This window comes from Nothobranchius furzeri, chromosome 1 (assembly GCF_043380555.1).
Source record: "Nothobranchius furzeri strain GRZ-AD chromosome 1, NfurGRZ-RIMD1, whole genome shotgun sequence".
NCBI classification, from domain to species: domain Eukaryota; kingdom Metazoa; phylum Chordata; class Actinopteri; order Cyprinodontiformes; family Nothobranchiidae; genus Nothobranchius; species Nothobranchius furzeri.
Window position 1 is genome coordinate 59,333,998 of NC_091741.1, and position 25,317 is coordinate 59,359,314.

At 41.1% G+C, this 25,317-nt stretch overlaps 1 protein-coding gene across 3 annotated transcripts in view; it reads right to left on the minus strand.

The window, feature by feature from the left end:
* Positions 1-21,156, minus strand: part of LOC107382977 (NXPE family member 3) — a 28,759-nt gene extending 7,603 nt beyond the window's left edge. The window contains exon 1 of one of the 3 annotated variants that reach the window (XM_015955366.3): positions 21,043-21,156. The gene's annotated coding sequence lies outside the window, so the exon portion shown is untranslated. The remainder of the gene's footprint in view (positions 1-21,042) is intronic. The other 2 variants (XM_054739513.2, XM_070549385.1) reach the window with 2 other exon arrangements.
* Between the last annotated feature and the right edge of the window lie 4,161 nt (positions 21,157-25,317).

A 25,317-nucleotide genomic window follows, 5' to 3' on the forward strand; every position in this document is an offset into this window, starting at 1 on the left:
ATGGACTGAAAGTATGAATATATGGACTGAAAGTCTGAATATATGGACTGAAAGTATGAATATATGGACTGAAAGTATGAATATATGGACTGAAAGTATGAATATATGGACTGAAAGTATGAATATATGGACTGAAAGTATGAATATATGGACCGAAGTCTGAATATAGGGACTGAAAGCTGTGCTTTAAGTGGGTTCAGTTTGCAGCAACTTGCACCGCCACTTCAAACTCTCTAACCTCTCGGCATACCATTTTTAAATACTTTTTCTAGGCGGTGCGCACTGGTAGTTTTTCAGGTCATTTATTAGTCGAAATCTCTGATTCAGGATATTGCCCAGAGGCAGAAGGTAGATAGAAAACAGCAATGGCCCAAGAACAGAACCTTGTGGCACCCCCCAAGGCAGTGGAAGACAGGAGGATGCACAGTCACCAATCTGTACAGAGATGGAACAGTTTGATAGGTAGGAGCGGAACCATTTATGCGCCACCCCCGTCACCCCAACCCAAGACCCAAGCCGATCCAGTAAAATATGGTGATCGACCGTATCAAAAGCCGCTGAAAGGTCTAGCTGGAGCAGCAGTACCCTAGACCCAGAGTCAGATGCCACCAGAATGTAATTTAGCACCCTAATTTAAGCAGACTCAGTGCTATAGTGTGGCCTAAAGGCTGACTGAAACACATCCAACAATGAGTTATTGTTCATATGAGCAGAGATCTGACCATGCACAATTTTCTCAAGGACCTTCGAGAGAAACAGGACTTTCGATATAGGGCAGAAGTTCTCATAAGTGGAGGGATCCAAAACAGGTTTTTTCAATATCGGCTGAACAACCGCATCTTTAAAAACCTTAGGGAACACTCCAGTGCTGAGGCTAATGTTAAAAATGTTCATAAGTGCCGGGCTCAGTGCAGACACTGAGTCACGCACCAATTTAGCTGGGAGGCAGTCCACCGAAGAGCCAGCTGGTTTCATGGAGCTAATCAGTTTCATCAAGTCAGCAAGCTGAACTGGAGCAAAGTCTGAGAAGGCAGGTGGGTCCGGCGGTTCCACATGGATAGTGTGTATTTGAGGCTGGAGGCTAAGCCTAATACCAAAGATCTTGTTAAGGAAAAAGCTCTGTAGCTCTGTGCATAAAGCAACAGTGGGATTTAGACCATCAGACTCATTTAACAGTAGCAGGGAGTTGATTGTGCTGTACAGCCTAGACTGATCTCCATGATGCTGTGAAATGATAGCAGAAAAATAGTTATTACGAGCAGATCTAACTGCTCTCTGGTAGCGTGAAAGTGCATCAACCAGGAGCAGCCGAGAGCATGACTATCTCTCTTCCACCTCCGTTCCAGCACCCTACACTGTCGCCTGAGGCTACGTGTGTAATCATTCAGCCAAGGGTCGGATGTTGTCTGTTTCCGCCTCGGTCTCAGAGGGGCAACAGCGTCCAGAGCAGCAGAGCAGGTCACACTGAACCGATGCAGAAGGCCATCTAAATCCATGCAGGAAACTGACAAGAGCGGAGCGAGGGCATCAGTGTCCAAAACAGACAGAAAGTTGGAAGTCGTACTTGGAGATAAGCGCCTGGAGTAACGGGCAGATCGTCGCCGGGCTGGAGGAAGGAGACGTGAAATGCTGAACGTGATCACAGCATGGTCGGAAAACGCCACAGGATCCACAGATAAATCATGCACATCCAGTCCAAAAGATAAAACCAAATCCAGGGTGTGAGAGTCAGCATGTGTGGGAACATTTACCAATTGCTGTAGTCCAAATGAGACTAAAACATTGATAAAATCCCTCACCAGTGGTTTCAGAGGGCAGCAGATGTGGATATTAAAATCACCCAAAATAATCCCATTCATATTTTGGGAGAATATCAGCTAAAAGGTTGGAGAATTCATTATTAAATCCTTATTGTATCTTGGTGGCCTGTAACACAGTAAAACGAGGATGGGAGGAGAGAAGCCCAGCTCTAATACTGAGACTTCAAAACTGGTCGGAGCCATCAGCCCAGCAAGAGGTTTAAGTGGGAGATTTGAACAGTACTGGGACAGTAAGAGCCCCCCCCCCCTCCCCCCCGGCCAGAGTGTCTTGGTTCATTAACAACGTTACAGTCAGGAGGACAGAGTTCGACCAAGGAGGCCGTCTCACCTGGCAGAGCCCACGTCTCCGTCATGCAGAACAGGCTCACAGCGTTATCGGTGTAAAAATCCTTTAGGATAGCTGTCTTGTTCCCCAACGAGCGGACGTTCAGCAGAGCAATCTGGAGCTGTGGCAGGGAGCTGGATGGAAGCTGATTTGAGGTTCGCCAAAACCCTGACCTCACGGGATAGAGGAGATTTCCAGGATTTATTCCACCAGTGCGCTGCACTTGCTGGGAGCTCCCATCATTTACCTTAAGTGCCCTAAGCAAATCAGTTTAAATGTACTGCTTAGAATTTTTTTTATTTTGTCCTTAAAGGCCCCATGTGTGAAATCCATTGAAATCATGAAGAAAAAATGTGACTGTTTAGCGCCATGCAGTTCAGAGAAAGTATTGCAGCTATGGTGGCTCACTCATGAGTTTGAGTGTATAATCAGTTTCCAACCTGTCTCGCATAACCCACACAAAGTTTAAAACAAGCTACTCAACCTCTTTAAAAATCATTTATAATTATGACTGTTTTATCAACTTACCAGGTCTGAAGGAAGCAAGCTAGTTCTGTTCTTGAAGCTGTCACGATTCACACTCACACACACAGAGGAGGGATGATGTCAGCCGGGAGGTCAGGTGTTGTGAGAAATTGTGTTCCCCTGAAACATTCTGTTCCCCGTGTCAGGAGATCGCACTTCTGGCTATTTTCACAACATTTGTGATAACCCTTTATGGGAAAATTATGTAATGTAATGCAATAATGTTATGCTCGTGATTTTTTATCCGATTTCATGTGAATCACGGTGCACACAATGTAAACAAATTGGCTGCCGCTACAATCTATGGAGCGATCACTGGCTGGTCGATAACCACGGCTGGTGAAGGAGTGTTGGTGAGCCGGGGACAAGCTGGAGATCAAGTACACAATGCTGACTTATCCACCAGCTAATCGTGGCTCACGGCTGGCATGGTGGAGATGGGCGTCACGAGCTACTAGCTAGCCATCGCTAGAGCCGGGGAGACACTGTGTATGCTGTGCGTAAACTCACGGATTAACAGCAAAAGGAAACCCAGGTCTAAAGGTAACATATGAGAAGAAGCCCTCTGTGTCGGAGCATCTCTGTAATGCGTGGAGAACTACATCACTGTTAGTAGAGTGTTGTGGAGATAAAATAAACAACGCCGATTTAGCCACTGGCTAGCGGACGAGCACTGGAGCATGTTGGGAGAAACGTCAGGAAGAGAGGAGGCTTGAGTAGAAGGACTTTGGAACGGGCACGTTGGGACCGGGTCGGGAGTTCTGGTACTAGGAAAAGACGGATGAATAACTTGAGGTGAGTTTGGGAGTCAGAGACACTAATCAGAGGCTGGCGTCCAGCTAATAGCGGGCGGGGATCTGAACATATGCGGCTTCCCTGTGTTGGACATGATGACGAACTGACAAATTTTATGTCTTTTGATTTAATTGTTTATTATTCAATTTAAGTACAACAACGGTGTAGATATTATCCTCTCTTAGTTGAATTACCAGACTCCGTGCTTCCAGGGTGCACTGCTGCCCTCTGCTGGTTCTTTCAGGTTACAGTCACAGTCCAAACGGGTAACGTGGAGCTCGTATGTCCCTAAACAGCTACTGTATTTTAAAGGGGTCGTCAAGCCTGCCTCAGAGTCCTTTTCCACCCACATATCAATTTTGAAAAATGCAACATTAGTAGGCGTTGCCTGGCTGACCGAGAGGTCGGAGCCGTGGCAGTGATGAAAACGGATGGGTAACGAGGCAAAGCTAGCTTTTTGCACTCCGAGCAGTCATTAGAAGTGGAGAACTTTTCTCTCCTTCCTTACCCAGACAACTGACAAGAACAGGACCAAGTCTATTTGGAGGAGACAAGCGGACCTTGAGCCTTATTGTTTTGAGCTTGTGAGCCACCTAAAACCACCAGAGCCGACCCAACAGAACCAGCTCTGAATGGTAAGTAGCAGTTAGCCATAGCATTAGATTAGCTTCAGGGTTAGGCTCCACAGCCTTTGAGAGCTGTTATCCAGCATGTTTTCAAATTCAAAGATACTTTATTAGGGCCAGGGGGAAATTAGAGTTTCAGTACACACAATTCAGAGATCAGCCATACATAGGTAAAGACACATGACAAGAATTGGTGACTGTGGTCATTCGCAGAGTCACGCTACCTTAACAGAGATCAGAGGGGTAACGTGAGGATTGGTTCAGGTTTATCTGCTTCAACACACCTGGTTTTAATCAGAAGCAAATTGCTGAGCTGCTGAACAGCTAATCTGATATGTTAAAGCAGGAAAACCATTGAAATGTGCTGGATAGCAGTTTTCTAGGACATGGCCACCTTCCCTGGGCTAAAGTTACTGTCTGCTGCAGAGAAAGTTATAAAAATGCCCCATGAGAAAATTATTCTATAGTGTTCATTTATGTTACACAAACACAAATGTCCACCTAAGATTGCCTGATTTCATTATTTATTTACCGATACCAGCTGCTCTCTTGGTTGTAGGTGATCCTCTGGTGTCAGCAGCTGGTCTCCTCTGGTGGTGTGGTCAGGATCAGGAGATCCCAGAAGATTTTGCCTTTGAATGATTCCGTCCTCCTCTAAACAGTTATTTGTCACATTAATTAAATAAATCTCAATTTATAAATTTCCTGTTTTTGTTCAGGTCCATAAATATTTAAACACGGTTGAATTTAAAATGAGCTTTTAACAGTGAGGTGCTAGTTTAATTCATCACAATGGAGCTAGTTAAACTTGCAACAATGTGATAATTCAATAAATGTAATTTATAAATAGCCATTAAAATATCAAAACTGGAATTAAATTAAGACATTTTGGCAGCACAAAGAACTTCTCAAACACAATATTTATTATAATAATTGTAGGCAGGCAGGAGACAGAGCTGATGGAGGTTCTCAGTCATCGAAGGATGGCTGAAAGCTTTCCAGGAACAGGAGATGTGGTGTTGTCTCTTCTCTCTCTATTCTGCCAGATGAGCTGATAGGTTACAGGTGTGTGAGGACATCCTCATGCTGTCATAACCAGACGACAGGAGTTATCAGGTGATCAGCCAGGCTAATGATGAGATGCAGAAAGAAAACAAATCCAGGACAGTGTACAATAATAATAATAATAATAATAATAATAATAATAATAGTAGTAGTAGTAGTAATAATAATAATCTGTGACGTTGCTCACCTTATGTGCTCTTATAGAGTAGTAACGTGTGCCTGCCTCATGGTGTAGCGTCCATATTTAGCTGAGTGTCCTGCAATACTGCAGGTTATTAGTTAATTTACGTTTGATAGCAACAACAAAATATTTATTGTAAAAGTAATTTACCAGGCGAATCAGCTCACACGTCACCACGTGTCACAGGGCCAGAATCAGTAGTCTCCTTCATGATGTCATGATGTAATCTAGCTCCAAGCTCACAGCAGCAACACACGTGTAGCAATAAGCTATGAAACAAAAACATAGTTAATGTTAAAACTCAAAAGCTGTAATGAAGATTACATGATGATTAAAAACAACTCACATTTACTACACCTGCAAGGCTTCATGTTAGTCTGGACCATTTGTAGCTGCAACAATCAGTCTGACAGCAGATTACTTGGGTTTATTTAGCCTGAAAGAAACAAATTATATATAACATCACATTGTTGTGGGAGGCCGCTTCCAGAGATGATGAGAAACATGTGGAGAGCGGAGTGAGAATGGAGCTACAGGCCTTTCTGTTAGATCAGGAGGCCCTGAGGTAAAATAGGATGTTAGTGTGAGTCTGAAGAAGAAGAAGAAGAAGAAAATATTTTCTATAGCGCCTCTCAAGATAAAAATCACGAGGCGCTTCACAAAAACAAAAAATGTAAAAATATAAAAAAATAATTTAGAAAATGGTTAAAATTATATTTAAAATGAGCAAAAAATAGATAATTGTGATTAAAAAAATTTAAGAAAGAGAGAGAGTGAACAGGAAAGAGGGAAATCAGTGGATCCTGAGGAAGGTGGAATAGGTGGGGAGAGCAGAATAAAGAGAGAGTGGTGAAGAAGGTCATACAAAAGCCAGCTTGAACAAGTGAGTCTTCAGCTGCTTTTTAGAGACCACTGAGTCCACTGATCTCAAGCTCAGGGGGAGAGAGTTCCAGAGTCTGGGGGCCACAGCAGCAAATGATCTGTCACCTTTGGTCTTTAGCCTGGTGCGCTGCACAACCAGTAGGCTTTGATCACTGGACCTCAGGGACCTGCTGGGGGGTGTAGGGACTAAGAAGATCACCAATGTAAGATGGTGCTTGTCCATGTAAGGCCCTATAGACCAGAACCAGGATCTTGAAATGAACCCTGAAGTTGACTGGCAGGCAATGAAGCTGGAGAAGAAGCGGGGTGATGTGGGTGTGTTTGGAGGACTTGGTCAGAAGCCAAGCACAGGCATTCTGAACCACCTGTAGACGGTTCAGGGAGGTTCTGCTCAGACACGTGAAAAGAGAGTTACAGTAGTCTAAGCGTGAGGAGATGAAGGAGTGGATAACTTTCTCAAGTTCAGAGCAGGACAGAATGGGACTCAGCTTAGCAATGTTCCTGAGATGGAAGAAGGAAGAGCGAACAAGAGAACTGACATGAGAAACCTGGGTGAGAGCTGGGTCAAAGGTCACTCCAAGATTCCTAACAGAAGGTTTGGTGTGAGAAGCAAGCTGACCAAGAGAGTCTCTGACTTTGGGAACCAGCTTGTCTGGGGCACAGATGAGGATTTCAGTCTTACGTATCTTCATTCAGCTGAAGAAAGCTCCCAGCCATCCAGGTTTTGATAGAGTCTAAGCAGGTGTGTAACAGCTGCAGCTTAGACATGTCATGGGGCTTAAAGGAGATGTACAGTTGGATGTCATCTGCATGAAGATGGTAGGAGATTCCTTTAAAGGAGCTCAAGATGTGCTGAAGAGCAAGCAGATAGAGGAGGAAGAGCAGAGGCCCCAGCACCGGACCTTGTGGGACACCATGGGTAAGGGAGGTGGTGGAGGACCTAAACTTGGAGACGGCCACAGAAAAGGAGCGCACAGAGAGATAAGAGGAGAACCACTCCAGAGCAGATCCTGATAGGCCTACCCAGTCTCTCAGCCTCTCCAGTAGCAGGTGATGGTCAACAATGTCAAAGGCTGCAGTCAGGTCCAGCAGGACCAGAACAGAACAGTCCCCTGCATCACTGTGAGTCAGAAGCCCATTAGAGAACCTAAGAAGAGCTGTTTCAGTAGAATGAGCTCTACGAAAACCTTACTGTAAGCAATCATAGATATTATGTTTAATAAGAGCAGCTGTGAGTCGTTTAGCTACAACCTTTTCCAAGATCTTGGAGATGAACGGAAGTTTAGAGATGGGTCTGAAGCTGCTATGGAGAGAGGCATCAAGACTCAGTTTTTTTAAGAAGCTACTTTAAGAGTAGCTGTGAAGCTATTCCTCTCCAGTGGTGACCAGTCAGATTGAGATGTGTGAATAAACAGAATACAGAGTTCAATAATATTATTTAGAATGTTTTTACCTGGATCAGTTCATTGAGCTTGCACTGTCATTCAGATGGAAGCTGCTCAGAAGCTCTCCACCACACCTGGGTCTGTTCAGGAGTGGAGAAGCTTTTCTGGGTGGAATTCCCATCATGGTCCCAGTGTCAGACACACTGCTGCTAGGAGGCTATGTGAAATATAAAGAAACAGCAAATATATTTATAGTTGTTTTTAAGAGCAGCAACACACCTGTGTAACAATAAGCTAAAATAATTACATAATGTTAAAACTAGAAGGTAAAGAAAGACAGAAGGTTAAAATCAGATCAGACATGTTCTAATGAGAACCGGACTCAGCACCAGTTCAGAACCAGGTCAGCTTTTTAGCTGCAGGAGGAGCTATTCCTCAGTGTCCCTCCTGCGTTTCTCTGCATCAGCGCTGATATTACTAACTGGCACAAAAACTCAATCCGAACTGTCTGTGACATTATCTCTCTCTCTCTCTCTCTCTCTCACACACACACACACACACACACACACACACACACACACACACACACACACACACACACACACACACACACACACACACACACACACACACACACACACACACACACACACACACACACTGAGCCTGTGGCAGTGTGGACTGATACTAGCTAAATTACGTGAACCACGTCCACGTTTCTCTTACTTTGCATTTATAAATATAGCAAATATAGCTGCTAAATTACAGGCAGAGAACGATCTTTAGAAGCTGTTAAAAGTAATTATTTTGCTTACTCACCTCAGATTGGGCCCAAAATCTTCGCTTTGGGGAAGCAGCAGTCGGCGGGATCCAGCTAATTACTGGAACGGCTTGGACTAATTTGTGAAACGCTCTTCAAACAAACATAACCCAGTTCAAACTCCATCAAGTTGGTGAAAGAGTCACATGTAAAAACTACTCAACTACAACTACACAACTACAGCCAAGCTACTAGAACTAAATAATTATAATACTAGAAGCTTTGCTGGGACTCAACACAATGCTAATGCTAAAGCTAACTACAGCACAACTCATGGTTAATCCGAGCTCCGGCTGCTACAAGGCTGGTTGAGACAGCGGTACTTTTATAACCTACAGCCACAGAGCTGCTATGTAGTACTTTTCTTAGTTGCATCCTTCTCATTAGCCATTGGCTAAAACTGACTCAAAATAAACAAGTTATATACTGTTGAGCTGAAGAAGTGTCTACAACACTATTAGGCACTCATTTATACTCAACTAAAATAAGTTGATTTTGATGTGACTTGCTCTTTAAGATGGTGGATGGCCATGGAGAGTTGACCACAGTTTATGTATTAAAACTGTATAATTTCAAGTTGAGAGGCACTGGTGGTTTAAACAGGGGCCCACAGGGGCCTGGGCCCCTGTAGATCCGGCCCTGGCCCCTGTGCTGAAGAGATCGGATTTTTTTTCCCGTGCTGCCTCGGAGACGGGAGCTAATGCGCTGCAGCGTTTCACACGGAGCCTTTAGAGCGCAGCACACTCTGTGGACAGAACTGTTTACCCGGTGGATTTTTGAATAAAATATTAAAAATAGTTTAAATGGGACCCGAAGAAATTCTTGACCACGACTAACGGAAAAGACGCTAAGAGACGAAGGTAAGCAATAGTTTATTTTCCTGACATAGTGTTTTGATCGTAGTCGCGCGTTTCTGTCATTTACTTTTAAATTCTTAACTGAGTCTATCCCCAGTCAATACTGATTTGTTTTTCCTTTGTAACATTAACTGTAAAATAAAAATGAAGTTGCTGCATTTTAAGCCTTAGACACGTTGAGATTAGATTACAGAATTCATTTATCTACGACTCTCTCACAGCACTGACTGGAAGCATCAGTGGCCATGAAAAGAAAAAGGGACATTTTGTCCTTTTTTACCGCTGTTAGTAAAGAACAGCATAGACAGAGAGAGGATGAAAGTCACGAGGGAGCTGAGAAGCAGGATGAAAGAGAGAAGGAGGAATTGGTTGGAGAGGAACCAGAGAGGTCAGAGGCTGTCCACCCTGAGAGTGAGGAGGAAGATGTAGGCTGTGAGGGAGAGAGTGAGGAGCAAAAAGAGGGACATCTTCTGTCATGTGCACCGTGTACACTACCGTCAGGTTTGTGGGTGTTGAACAACCCCTCTGTGATTGCAGCTCATATTGTGTGTAAAATGCATTTGAGCCATGCTGACTCTGGACCAAAATTTCTGTTGTTTATATTTAATAAATAGATAAAATAAGACTCTGAATTAACTAATTATGACTTGTATCCTCATGCTAACATTTATTTTCTTTCAGATATCAGCAAGTGCAAGGATGACCCACCTACTCAGCCTCATTTGAGGACATTTCCAGTGACATTAATAGGAGACAGAAGACGCAGCTTTCAGCCAAGCTGGTATGAAAGTCATCCTTGGGTTGAATATTCTGTTACTATGGACTCTACTTATTGCCATGCATGCAGACATTTTAGCCCACCAAGTAGCGCAGGAAGTGTGTTTGACTCAGCATGTGGATTTAGGAACTGGAAAAAAGCAACTGAGAGAGGAGGGTTTTTATTTTTTTGGTACATGCAAAGTCTGAAAGGCAAAAATTGAAATTGTCTGAATTGTCTGAAATTGTATTGTGCACATATTTAATTTGTTTGAATGTTTATTTTTTAAATGTACAGTACATGTAATCTTCAAATAAAGTCACAAACTATAATAATCAACTACAATTATTTTTTACTCAAGTCTCATGTTGCGGTGAAGCATTCAGCATTGTTATCTGAGTACCATAAAAACATGCCAGTTTTACTTTCACAAGTAAACCATTACTGCATTCGCTGTAATAGTTTACTTGTTCATTGTCTTTACTTATAAATTTATTTGAATCTTATTTTAGGAAAATACTGCTGTAAAAGATCATAGATGAAAAAAGTAAAGGAAAATTTTTGATAAATTTGATCCAAAATATAGTAAAGATAGATATGAAAAAGAAGAGAACAAAAAAGTGAGTAGTTTCACAGTACTAGGAATTTCCTGTAGCAAAATTGTGCACAAGCAAAAAATGTGTCATATGGCGGAAACAAAAAACAATTTTGATATTGCCCTAATTTTTCCATTTTTTTGTCTTGCACCCCTATGAAAAAATACTGGCCCCACTGTGGCCCCCCTGGAAAATTTGGTCTAGAACCGCCCCTGTTGAGAGGAATATTTAGAATTTATGTTGGTGAGAAATATTAGTGAAAAGGACACGTCTGTGAACTGGAAACACAGGATTTGATAGTAAGCGGGTAAAAATATCACACACTGGGGCTTTAATATTCTGATTCAGATGTTGTATGCAGTAATATATCCATACCGTGTGGACCAGCTCGACTGGAGATGTTTGGTGATGTTTCAGACTCTGTTTTCACTATCTGAGCCCTGCATACCATCTCGTCTTTCTCCCTCCTCATCTCGGTGGTGATCTCCCTTCTTTATCACTTCACTGCTACTCTTCTATCATTTCCTCCTGTCCCTGATATTGCTCTCTGTCACATTTGTGTTCCTCTTCTCTCTCCTACCAGCTCATCTCCACAACAGAGATGGTTAGTCTCTGTTTGTCTCACCTTACTCTTTGGTGAGAAAAAACTAGAGATACTACCTTTCCTCTTCATTTTTGAAAGACTGAAAGTCATTTCACAAAGTTTTATGGACAAACATTTAATTGATATCCGCTTTTCTGCCATACACAGGCCTAGAATCTGACTTAAGAACTTAAGCGAGACAGTACTTAAGCACAAGTACACTGTGCGACTTTTTCACTCGTAGAATTCAGCTCCATCTAAAATTGTACAACTTCCTAGCAAAGCAAAGCTCATGAGCCATGTTCTCACTAGGGCCCGACCGATATATCGGCCGGCCGATATAGGGGTCATTAACTCTATCGGCTATCGGCCAAAAAGACGGCCGATATGGCCGATATAGCGCTACCTATCCAGCAGATGGCGCCAGCTTTATGAACTCATGTTGTGGGCTCCACTCCTCGGGGTGGGGGTGGGGGGGGTGGGGGGGGTGGGGGGTGGAGCCACCATCACAGCACACATGCGGCGGAGCAGCAGAGAGTCAAGCAGAGACGACGGAGATGAGGAAGTAGGAGGTAAGTCTTCAGTTTTAAGCATATTTTTTGTGTCAGTGCAGTGCTGGACTGACCATAGGGCATAGCAGGCAACTGCCCGCTGGGCCGACCCTTTCATCTTTTATGGGCCGGTGTCTGTTTTTTTTTTTTTTTTTTTTTTCCTGGCCTCTAGTTGTTGGTGGATTGGCCAATTGGTAATAATACACTCTGGGCTGGACCAATAGCCAGAGGTCTGATGCACCCGCCAGTTGTTTGTGAATCTCAGTAAACAGACAGACGAGCTTAACAAAATGGAGAACAAAAAACGGAAAGGAGGAGCGGAGAAAATTCGACTAAAAAAGAAACTGGCCCTTCAGGCTGATGCTGGCACATGTGTTAAAATCTCACAGTTGTTTGGTAGTGAAGGTTCAAGTAAAATCAATTTAGGAAGTGATGGAGCCTCAGCCCAGCGACAGGTTGGAGAAGAAAAGAGGGAGGAGGAGGAGAAACCCGAGCCGGTGTTGTGCCATAAATTGACTGGCTGCCAAAAAATGATTAGCCACCGCGGGATCGCGCACGGTTAGGTAATTGCATTTCTAGACAAAATTCCCCAGGATTTCGCCCTAAAACTCAGCATATCTAGCAATATGGACATTCAGAAAGCAAAGATAACGAGGTGTATTATACACCTCATTAACACACAACACTATGTTGGAGCAGGTGGAGGGAGACCAGGGGGTCTTAGCACACCTCTGTTGTTGCTTGGCTGCCTGGGGCTGGAGACTAGGAGGGAGATCTGGCCGTCTGGTTGGGGTCTGGGGTGGTGGGTTGCTGTGCTCGGCGGTGGGCGGGGGAGCCTGCTCATCAGCACCCCAGCAGAAAGGGTCAAACTCTGGTAACCGGTGGTGGTTGTACCCCATGTGCAGCATTACCGGGGCCAGAGTGAATAGGGTGTGTATGGGGAGCATGAATGGGTGTCCGGCGTGTATTTTTGTAAGTCTTTGGTTGTATGTGCATGTGTGAGCATGAGGGAGGGAGTGTGTGACTGTGTTTGTGTATGACTGTATATGTCAGGTGGGGCCTTTGACTCCTCCCTTCTCCTGGGACCTCCTTTGATGATATAGATCTTCGTCTCCCCTCCCCCCTGTCACACCTGGTGTGGGTGTGATGCCTTGGTCTGCCTGAGTGTTCGTGGCTCCCGGGTCAGGGAGTTTAAGATTTTTGGCATCTGCCTGATCAATCCTGGTGGCGGCCTGGGGGGGTCTGGGTCCCTGGGCTCTGCTGGGTCCCCGGCGGGGGTGGTCGCCCCTGGGTCCCGGGTCGCTGGGTCCCGGACTCGGCCGGCTAGGGGGTGGGAGGCTGCGGGCAGGCCTGAGGACTTGCCGCTGATATCTCCCGGGGCTCTGCCGGCTGCTGGTTGTGGCCCCCCGGGGCGATCCTCTGTGCCTCTCGAGGGGGGCGGGGGCCTTTCTGGTTGCGGGCTCCTTGGGGTTCCTGTGTTCTGGGGCAGCGCCTGGATCTCTGGGACTTGGAGCTCCCCCCCGTCTCCTACGCGTCTTTGGGGGGCAGATCTGTGGTCCCTCACACTCTCTATTGGACGCTCCTATAGATAAACCTTACATAAACAAGCGCGTGTACACACACAGGTGCTCACATGGTGCTCTCATAAGTATGGGCTTGGGCACGTTCAACACATGTCTTAAGACTATGGTGGGCACTCAATGCACTGTGGTATATTATCATGTGACTGTTTAGTTAAACAATGATTGATTATATATTTCTTCATCAAGTTGACGCAGTGATAGCTTGATTTTGTTATATTGGTGTTGTGTCCCATTTTTTGTTATGTTTTGCTTTTTTCTCGTCTCATTTTGCAGGTCTAGAAGCAGACTCTTGTTCATTATTGTTTATTTTTGTTGAATCCCCCCCCCACCTAACCCCCTCTCTCCCCACCTTTTCTCTTTTCCTTTCTCTTTCACCTCTGTCTCCGTGTCTGGTCGAAATTACAAAGCATTCAAAAACAATAACAATAAAGTTTTAAATATCAGGTGCGACATTAAAAGCAGACTCTTTGATGCTCCACCTGAGACATTAAAAGCAGATGCTCTGATGCTCCACCTGAGAGTAAAACTGTAAGGCTTGTTACCAGCATTCAGACATCAATTCTGCTTGCTTCACAGCCAGACAGGACACGTTAAAAAAAAAAAAAAAAAAAAAAAAAAGAAAGCAAAGATAACCTCTTCCGGTACTTAAACAGATGTTTATCGCGGATATTAGTGTGGCAGTGTTTGTGGCAGCCTGCGCGGGAGCACGAGGACGTGCTTGTGGAAAGAGGGAGGAAGATGTGGCAGTGTGAGCATCCACAATATCCCGATTGATCATGTGCCCTGGCTACTTTGCCAAAGAGATGTTCCTTTGGCTGACTGGTTAGAGCGTATGACTCTCACCCGGGAGTCTCGGGATCGAATCCCGCCCGGGCATTCGTTTCTGCACCTTGCCACATTAGTTTTTCCAGTTCGGAAGTTGTTTTAAGTGTTGCTATTTATCTTAAACGTTCACAATGAGGATGTATTAATCCTTTTTGCAATATTTGCGATTGAAAGATGGTTTGTGCCACAAACTTTGTGGTAAGAACTGGCTTTCTTTATGTTACAGCCTTGATACTAAAAAAATAAATAAACAATGTAAAATGGCACCCTGTATTGAATGTAAACGTTGTATAAATGGAAATAAACAATTCTCCAGCGATTTTAATTTTTTCCCCTTCCTTTCTTTAGTCCACTTGACATGGAGCCACAGTTAACTAGTTTGGGGCACATTTTTACTTGAAAAAAAGTATTTAAAATGATCAAGCTTTGGCTTTACAATGACACTGTGTAGGTTGCTATTCATTACATTGCTCTATTTAAAAGTAACAAGATAAAAGCACTTCAGCACATAAAATTAAGATTGTCACTTGCCAAATAGACTACACCCTCCCGTTTACCTATAAGAAATGCCTCAAAATATCTTTAAATTCTTTATTGATGATTTAATTGTAGACAAATAAAATGGCATCTTACTTGCCAAAAAGTGATTGAATCACTAAGATTTTCATGGAGGCTAAAATTGACCAAATAAGGGTTTTATGTATTATCTGTTGATGTTACTGTACTCATACTGCCTACTGTGTCATCAAAAACACCCCAAAAATGGCAAAAAAAAAAAAAAAAAAAAAAAAGAAAAGAAGATAATTTCCCTTGCCAAAAATTGATTACAGTGTCCTGGTCACCTGTAAAGGGTTACATTTACCTAAATATTACTTTATTTATTATTTCTTGATGTTATTAGTGCCATCACAGGATGCCGGGTGTCTTTCACATTCATAAACACCTCAAAAATGGCAACAAATGATCATTTCCCTTGCCAAAAATTGATTAGTGTCCTGGACACGTGTAAAGGGTTAAATTGACCTAAATATTACCTTATTTATTATCTCTTGATGTTATTAGTGCCATCACAGGATGCTGGGTGTCTTCCACATTCATAAACACAGAGTCCTGGTCACCCATAAAGGCTTAAATTGGCATAAATATTACTTCATTTATTATGATGCTGGGTGTGTTCCACAATCATATTTGAATAAACGTGAAAATATTCTGTCCGAATATCTGTTTCTTGTTATAAATATAACAGCTAGAAGGATTTACAGTTAAAATAGGAGAAACACGTGACTCCCCAGGAAGGGTCGTAACACCACTTGCCTCATGCATAAGTGAACAAAACAAAGCAGCATGGAGACACTCCGTCTCCAACCACCTCTCAGGCAGCAGCCTGCACTCCCAAGTTCTACACGTCACCAGAACATAAACAACCGCAACACAATAAAAGCAGTGTTATACAAAATGGAAGGCCTGTAGTGTTTATTCTCTTACAGTAACGACTTATCAATTTTTTGGAGGAATTTATTTGAGAATTTTTTGGTTTTTATTAATTGTGCAATAGAAAAGTAATCGCTAGATTAATCATCTAAATAGTCATTAGAATAGTCGACTATTCGATAAAATAATCGTCAGAATAATCATTTTAAAAATAATCAGTTACCCCCAACCCTACTTTTTAGAATACCAGGATAGGAAGGATGGTGTAGGTTTACGTTTATTAGATTGATACATAAATACTACCAATAAGAAAGTGTACGTTGGTGTGTGTCAGAAACAGCGTAAGGCTTAATGTCTTTTCCAAAAAAAAACAGGTGATGGGCCGGTCTCCAGTCAAAATGCCCGGGCTGAATTTTTGTCCCAGTCCAGCCCTGTGTCAGTGGTAAGTTGAACGGTAAAATAAGCAATGACAAAAGTATGTTTCCCCTCAACATGCTTCCTAAGTTTATTGTGTGCCTCGTGGCCTCGTATTGAAAAGTTAACCTGAAAAAATAAAATAAATACTGCCGCAGCATTAAGCTCTATGCAGAGCTCACGCTGCTTCCCCTTTAGTCATGCAGGGCAGTAAGTAAGTAACATTGGCCTTTTTCTGGTAGACATTCTAGAAAATTCTCAAGGCAATTTCCTCCGCTCTTCTTCAGCAGTCTTTTCAAATTCACACGGCTCACCCGCGGCTTGCGAAAAAAATAGTGCAGACGCCGAAACTATCGCTGCACGGTGCGGGCGGAGCGTGCAGCGCTTCGGCGGCCCATGTGGCCTGTAGAATAGGATAACAAGGGCGACGAATGAAGGAGTCCCCGTTTCGCGGCGCTTCGGCGGCACACGACCATTGTCGCAGCTGAGGACGGGCGAGGGGGGGTTGGCAACAAAGCAATGAAACGCTGTGCAGCCAGGGAGTCCCCCCCCCCCCCCTCCTCTCCCTAGCTGGGAGAGGAGGGGGGGCGGTAATACGAGAAAATAAACATCCCTCTCTGCAATAGAATAAATCTATTGTATTTTTCAGCCTTATATTTTACATAAGGCTTATACATTGCCACATACTAGTCATTTAACGTATCTTATTTTTATTTTCCTAATACTGTCGGCTTTGGAAAGGATCAAAACACAAAAGTGTAAAACTCAAAAAGTATTTTAATGCCAAAAATCAGGTAGCTAGGACGCTGAAACCAGCAGAGTATGACCAAAACTGAACCGTATGCACTGAGGAGTGAGAGATGACAGAGGACTAGTTATGAGGAGGAGCTATGAGTGGGAACAGAGGACAGCAGGGGAACATAGGAGGAACTATAAATGAAAATAATTTTAAAGAAGAAAGAATCCTAAAAGGGAAAGAAGAATAACTAGAAAAAAAACCTGACAACAAACGGAAGACGAATACTAAATGAGAAAACCTTAACAGCTGGGGAACCAAACAAAAACAGAGCCATTGGTTTTGAGCCACAATGTCTGATATCATTTATTTACATGATAATTTTTAAACTTTTAAGTATAAAAATGCCACATTTAATGTATTTTACTTTGTCTTAGTATCAACAGATATATAACTGTACTTTTATGCTGATTATTTTATTACAGATGGAAAAAGAGGATCGTAGTAAGGTGTGGGCCTACTTCACTAAAGATCCATCCGGTGATGTCATCTGCAGCATCTGCTCATCTTCAGTAGTAGTTTGTGTGTTCTGTTGTTTTTGAGATTGCAAAATAAATCTTATTTGCATTACTTGGAGACCCTAGTGAGTTATTGAGACAGTTCTTTGGTGTGTAATAGAGAAATAAGTTAGCATCAAAAAGGCAGAGAATGAAGGATTTAATCTTAAGAACATTTGTATTTATTTTTTTGTGAGGGAGATTTATCGGCCATTATATCGGCTATCGGCCTTTGTTAAAAGTTTTATATCGGTATCGGTATCGGCCCCCCAAAAAGCATATCGGTCGGGCCCTAGTTCTCACACTGTTCCACACAGTTCTCAGATATGACCTGACTGCTCATACTGTATGTGTGGTAGCAACACGCATAGATATGAATGAGTAAACACAGTAGCGGTTTTAGGCACGGGCAGACAGGGCAGTTGCCCGGGGCGGCATTTTTTCATGACACAAAAGGGGCGCACAAGCGCTGAGTAAAAAATAAAAAAGAAATCTGCGACGCACCGAGGTTTTCTATTATCGGTGATATCACAGTGTCTGGATTGGAAACAGCGAGTTGGCGCCCCCTGCAGCTGCAGGCGCTCCTGCTGACTGAGAACGTTCACGTGCACCGTGTGTGTATGTAGAAGAGGCAGGGGAGGGGTGCGACGGGGGAATTCACCTCTGGGTCTTCCCAAATGAAATGAGCGGGTTGGGGCTGAATCAACTGTATTAACATGGCTAAAGTCAATCACATCTTGATGTTCTTCCATTTAACGCACATTTCATTCATAATAACATAAACACAGGCCTATCATTCTTTCAGGTTTTCCTGAATTGTGTGAAATGGCCGAATAAAAAAAAGAAAAACAAAACGATTTTGTGGTCACCCACCCATCAAGGTCAAATTGTTTAGTCCTGACTAAAGGAAACTTATTGAGTCAAGAGCCAAACAGAAGAGATGAACATAAAAAGGCTAAAACCAACAGGTGCCTGATCCAGGAAGAAAAGAGGAGAAAGATAAAGGTATGTACGCTCTCATGATGCATGTTTTCAATTTTTTGAACCAGTTAACTGGGATTTTAACGGTTACATTCGGTTAACTAATTGTTAACAGAGCTAACAGGGCTGAAATATTGAAACGAATATTCAAATGGTTCGAAAAAATTCATTGAATCGTTTTTTACTGATTCAAACTAGGATTTGTTAAATGCTCGCTGCAGCCTGTGGCCTGCCTGAACAACAACAAACACATGTTGATCATGTTCACATAATAATAAATAAAACAACTCTACAAGCAGAAGAAAACTCCCCAGTCACCACTAACTATCCTGTTTATTTATTGCAGATGGCTGCACTGATTATTTTTTACATGATTTGTTCTGTAAAAGTTGGCATTTTTGGTAGTCTACAGTTATTTTTATGTCAGTTTAAATTACAATTTCAGGGGCAATTCTAAAATATTATGGATCATGATAAAGATCTATTGGAGATCTACCCCAACTTTTGGACTGCTCTGCCAGTCACTGTGGCTCAAGCCGAGAGGAGCTTTTCAAAACTTGATCAAGTCATACCTGAGGTCACCTATGTTTCAGGGGCGGCTCACTAACCTGGCTCTGATTAGTATCGATCACTCAGTAGGGGAGCAGATTTCATATGATGACATTATTGATGACTTTGCATCAAGGTTAGGTTTTAATTTTAGTTTGTTTTCTGTTCTAAGTGCAATGCTGTAGTGATTATCTTTAGTTTGTTATGTGTGAAATATTTTTGCCATTTAGAATATTTATTATATATTATGTTCATATATTCTTAATATTTAGTTATTGTTTGTTTTTGTATATTTGATTCTATATATTTTGATACAGTATATAATGTATATTGCTTTACATTCTGACAACTTCATAGTAATTTATGTACATATGTGCAACTTAGAAAAATGAATGTTCAATAGTTGTTCTAATAAAACATGCCTGTTTGTAGAAAACATGCGTGTGTTCGTGCAGGTGGGGTGGTGTGGTGGTGGTGGTGGTGGGTGGGGGCGCTCAAAGGGTTCCTCGCCCGGGGAGTAATTCCATGTAGAACCGCCACTGAGTAAACACTCCATTGGGTGCTGGAGGGTGCAACAGCGTCTCCACCATATTGGATGGGTTAATCGGTCTCCTGTGTCGGTACAGGATCTGCTGGGGTGCAAGATCGGCTCGGGGTCCGTCGACTGCCGATGACGTCTAAGTAGTTGATTGGCTGAACATGAACCTCACGGAATTACGTAATCACGTTACGTTGTTATCACGTTACGTTGGTCCAGGCAAATCTTTCTTTTGGAAAGATGGACAACTTTTACAAAGAAATCCATCATTACCTCTTTGAAAATACACTTTTAGCATAGAGCTGCATGTATATTAGGGCTGAACGATTAACTGCATGTGCAATTAAATTGCGATGTGACAAAAGGAGATTTTCTAATCTCAAAGGCTGCAATTTGGCAGCGAGTGGTTAGCGCAATGCTAATATACATGGAAAAACCCATAGGAATGCTAATGCTAATATCGCCGATTACATTATTGCAAATTATGAATTAGAAACGTGCCAAATGATTACATTTGGAGTCTAATAGAAAGTAAAAATACCATCAATCAAATAAGTACAGACAGGTATTTTAGTAAAGCCAGAAAACTTTTAACTCCACAGTTTTGGCTAGCAGCTATGAGCGTAACTGAACAACTCATGGACAAGACGTCAAAAACTCTAAACACAAAATACTTAAATAAACGGGACACACTTCTTTCCTGCAAATACAATTTCACAGGTGTTGCTAATACCTATGATCCTTCAAGGGATGTGCTCAAAGAGGAGTTCAACATTATGAATAAAATAGTGTTTTATTTTACAAATACCATTATAAACACAAACTTACGTCTTAAGAAACATTATTTTAATAACGAAACTGCTAAATTCTTTCCAACAGTATAGATGTGTAGTGTATTTTGTCCGAGTCGGTTTGCCGTACTTTGACGTCATCGGCAGTCGAAGGACCCCGAGCCGATCTTGCACCCGAGCAGATCTTGTACCGACACCTGAATGGGCAACTATGCTTGTTCTTTGTGCAGCCTGCAGTTGCAACAACTGGCATACTATTGAAAACAGATCATGTGTGATTACTATTGAATATTCTAGCCTATATTGGATTTTATATTTAAAATGTTTTATTTGTTTTATTATATTTATATTTTAACTATATCCAGGGGTTTCTGCATGGGGATTGGAAAAGGAAGACAAAATAACTGTTTAAGGAATCCGTTTTAACACGGCAGACACACTTTCTTGACAATCATTGTCAATGTGTGCGAAGAAAAGTGTAAAAACGAAAAGAAACAACGTGCTTTCATACGAAAATAACTGGCAAGCCATGTTGACGGATGCGCTGTGTGTGCGGTTCAGGTACTGTTGGTTCGCAGCGCTGATGAGCAAAATAGAAAACACGTTTGACATTCGTGCGACTGCTCGATTGCTGGTCATGAGTTAATGCTTTTTGTTAAACCCTGTAGGAGACGCTAACTCACGCCGACCTCAAGTATTCTCAGGAGGTAAATCGACTCGAAACCTGCTCGAAACACAAGCAAAAAAGTTGCACAGTGTACGCCCATCCTCACTACAACCTACACGCAATGCTCTTTGGCGTTTTGTCGTCTTTAAATCAACAGCAGCTTTTATCACCAAGTCAAATAACGTTTTTATTTAGGTCTTACCTCTTCGGTTGCCTTCTCGTCTGCATCGGACCGCGTCTCCTCTCCTCTCGCTTCCCGCGGCTGCCAGCTGCTCAGATCTCGAGCGCCGATTCCGAAAGAGTGTGCTGCGTTCAATGTGATCGTACGGAAGCGAATTACCGTGAGTGCGGCGAAAAAAACTCAGGACCAGTAACTCGTAACCACGAGAAATGTTCTCATTAAAACGTGATATAAACATCGTTTTAACGACAAATTTTCTCGTTATTACGAGATACTTTCTTGTTAAAATTAGAAAACTTCCTCGTTAAAACGTGATTTATATCACAGTGGCAGAAGGAAACCACTTGACATTGTGCAATCAGCGACACGATGGACTCTTGAAGGAAGACTGGTCAATGTTCCAGATGAAGGCAGGAGTGAGGAAGCATTTCCCCACACCAGTGAAGGAAGGATCCCATCCTGAGAAGTGGGTTAAGTCAAATAGCTTTTGATCATTGTAAAGAAATCCACGAGAAGATGGCTATTTCAGTAGCAGTTAATCCACAGATTTTTGGTGGACAAAATTATTTTAGGAAGGTTTCTGATCAAGCAGTGGAAACTTGTAAAGTACAAAGTCTTCAGAGAGGACCATACCCATGTGATGAGAGTGTTTGAACTATCCTGCATTCTGATGGCAGAAAACTTTACATGCACCCTCCACACCTGATGAAGCAGTTGAATTGTACTTATTTTTAAGAGCTTGCATACGTACAAACTTATGAAGCTTATTAGCTTTTTTTTTTCTTTAAAAAAGAAATTTTGCCCTGCAAAGGACTGGTCATGTGCCAATGGTGGCTCCACCCCTTGCCCTCACACAGTTGGTGATAGACACCTCTCCACAAACTGTAAAGGATAAGCAGTCAAGAAAATTGGTGGAAAATAAAATAAAATGTTTCCTGCTTTTCATCAACTTATATGTATATTGCTTTAAATTAGACCCTCACATGCACCTACTGATTTCATCGTGATGTAAGAATTTTGCTGCTCAGCTTGATGTAGGAGAATTCTTGTTGCGTAAGACAGCAAAAATATGTCGGGACATAAATGGAGAATTAACAAAATACAATCCTAGCTTTACTCACTGCTCGGTATATATTCTAAATATAATTTTCATTATTTATAAAAGCAAGACTTTCCTGTTCTCTGTAACTGAACACTGAAATCAGAGTTATAAACTGTGATGAATATGATTTGGGAATGGTAAAATGAGCTGAAAAATAAAGTGTCACTCCTTTGGTAAACACTTGAGTTTTATTTGAACAATCTCTGTGAAAAATGCATTTTCAAAAATAAAACAAACTATTGTTTCCTCTCAAATGTAACAGTAAAGGAATGTGGAGGAACATTAACATGACATAGTAACATGTGCATTAAACAAATGCTCTGAAATATCCTTTTGGATGGAGGTTTTCCCTCTCAAGAAGAATCACTAAAAGGTGAAAATACAAATCTAAAAATTGAACATGATAAAAAACTTAAATACACATCAAAAACAATTTTAAAGTAAGTATTTGATGTGAATCTGGACTTCATTATGCTCAATGCATTACCTCAGAAAGGAATAAAAGAAAAATGCTCTTTCCAAAAACATTACATAAAAATAACTGAGATTTACAGCATGTTTTATACTGTTTAACTTAAAAAAAATCTTAAGATCTACTGCAATAATATGACCCCTTAAACTAGTTATTTATGTGTTATTATCATTTTTTTTTTACTTTCTGGCACAAAAACGTATTCATGTTATAGTTGTGCATTGCCTTTGTTTGTGTTCCTGACATAATCTTGCCTTTATTTTCCTGAGTGAAATGCAAGTTTTCCTTTTGAACTTCGTACACTGTTGGACTTTGCTGGCATTTGCTAATATATTACTGTAAAATCAACAGTAAAACACCTCTAAAAGTGTTTGCAGTGTAGTACTGTAATTTCCATGCACTGTTAGACTGTGCTGTCATTCCTATAGTATATTACTGTAAAATCAACAGTAAAATACAGCTAAAATCTTAGCAGTGTAGTACTGTATTTGGCATGTAATGGTGAGTAAATTCAACAACATCACATATTTTTCATGTCACTGTTTAAAGGAAACAGGTAAAGTACAGCAAATATAAAAATTTGGTATACCTCTGACATTTTTCTGTCTGTGGTTTTTCAGTGGACATTTTAAAATACCTTGCTCAAATCTTCATTCAGAGTGCATTACCAAAACAATTCTTTGTGAGATCACCAATGAAAAAACACTATGCCCCATAGTAAAGAGAAAATGCTCCAAGAATAAATGTTTTAATTGAGCTATTATAAAAGCATACAGTATGTAAACACTCACTAAAATCTGTTTAAAAATATTTTAATTAAAATCCCATAAAAAAAAGATTGGATGCTTTAACCAAGCCTACATTGTAAATAAAAAATCATCTCAGATTAATAAAATCATGTTTAAGCTAATCTATTAGTCCTACTGCCTAAATGACCGTAATTGACATCTGCCTGGTGGGCGATTTAAACTGATAAATGTTTACAGAATTTTATCAAAAACCTGGCATGATACCAGTTTACAACTTTATAATTGTAAGAAATTTTATGTAAAATATTCCATAAAATATTGATCATTTCAAAATTCCATCAGTTGTTTTTTTTGTGCAAACATAGCAATATTATAGGATAATTACAGCCACCAAAATTATGCTGTTGTCTATCCATTGTGTTCACTATAGATGTAACAAAAAATTCAGACAATTATAGATGGAATCTTGAGGAAATGGGCCAAGGAAGAACTCATCAAAGGTATTTTCCACCCCTAGGTATGTTTTATGTTGTTGGGTTTCCCAGAATTAGATAAGTGAAAAAGAATTCATCACTTTCACCTGATACAACCTGGATATTTGCTTTCAAAACAACAACATTGGAAAGACAATATATGATCGTTGTCTTGCACTTTTAGGAAAAGAAGAAATAAAAACATTTTCCAAATGTGACCCATTACAGGGGAGTTGGTCTGTCTGGTAAGTATTTTACTGCATGTTTTGGCTTTTAAACTACCTATAGCTGTGATCTTCATGCAAATTCTGCAAAATGGTCCCTGTCCATAAACGTGTAAACACCTCATTGAAGTTACCCGGATGTTTTAAAAACTGACAAACAAGGTGATTAATTTTCAGCTGCTACCCATGCAAAGTAATGTGATGCTTAAAACCAAATTTGTTAAGATCTACAAACACTGCATAATCTATTTTTCAATTGTCAGCATGTGATTGTATTTTGGACTGATAGCCAAAGCTAGATTTAACTTAAAACATACGACATTTAATGATGTTCTTTACCTCATGGACAATCCAGATTCTAAAATATTTGATGTTTTCTTTTTGTAAATATTCTATGTAAATAATTTATTTATTCATGTAATTGGAAAAACAGTTCTCTGTTCATCATTTTCTTGAATAACTTTTCCTTATATTTTTTTCACTCAAGCACATCTCAGATATGAATAAGAAAACTGCTTGTGCCAAAATGTTTCTGCTACTTATTGTTTTGCTCTTGATCATTTTTTCTTTTTCTTTTTTTTTTCTTTTCAAAGGTAAAAGGATTTGCTTCACATTTTCTGTAATGGAGACTGCTATCAAAGTCAGTTTGTTTCCTTGACTTCTCTTGTGTATGACATTTGTTTTCAATAAAGTTAGGAGCAAAAAAATCAAAGGCTAATTTGACAGTAAGTGTTTGCAGGTGCAGGCTGCTGGCTGCTGGCAGTGCATGCTGTGATATGCAGATTAAGTTGGAGAGGTTTAACTCTGATATTGAGGTCAAATAATTTTCCTTTTTGTGGCCAATGTGAAAGCTATACTACTTTCCTTTTTTTGAGGGGATGTTACATTTTAGGCATATTTGAGCCTTTTATGACTATTTAGCCTACTGTTAAGGTACTGTTTAGTTTTCTATGCATTTTTGTTGTATTCCTTAAAATATCCCTGGAAAAGAAACTATTGAAGATATAGGGTACTTAAAATGTTTCTCTGTAAATATTGTGGATTCCATGCACACAAATTTATATTGTTCAGTTCACATGTTAGAAGCCATAAACACAATGCAAACTATATGTTTTCTTGTGGAATCGAGAATTCTAAAGCCACTTTTAAAACATTCACTAACTTTCGTTCCCATATGCACAGAAATCATAGACGAGGGGAGAACACTGAGGAGGAGATCTGGAAGTTCACTGGAAATCTTAGCTGTCAAGTTCCTGGATGTGGGTATGTTGGACAA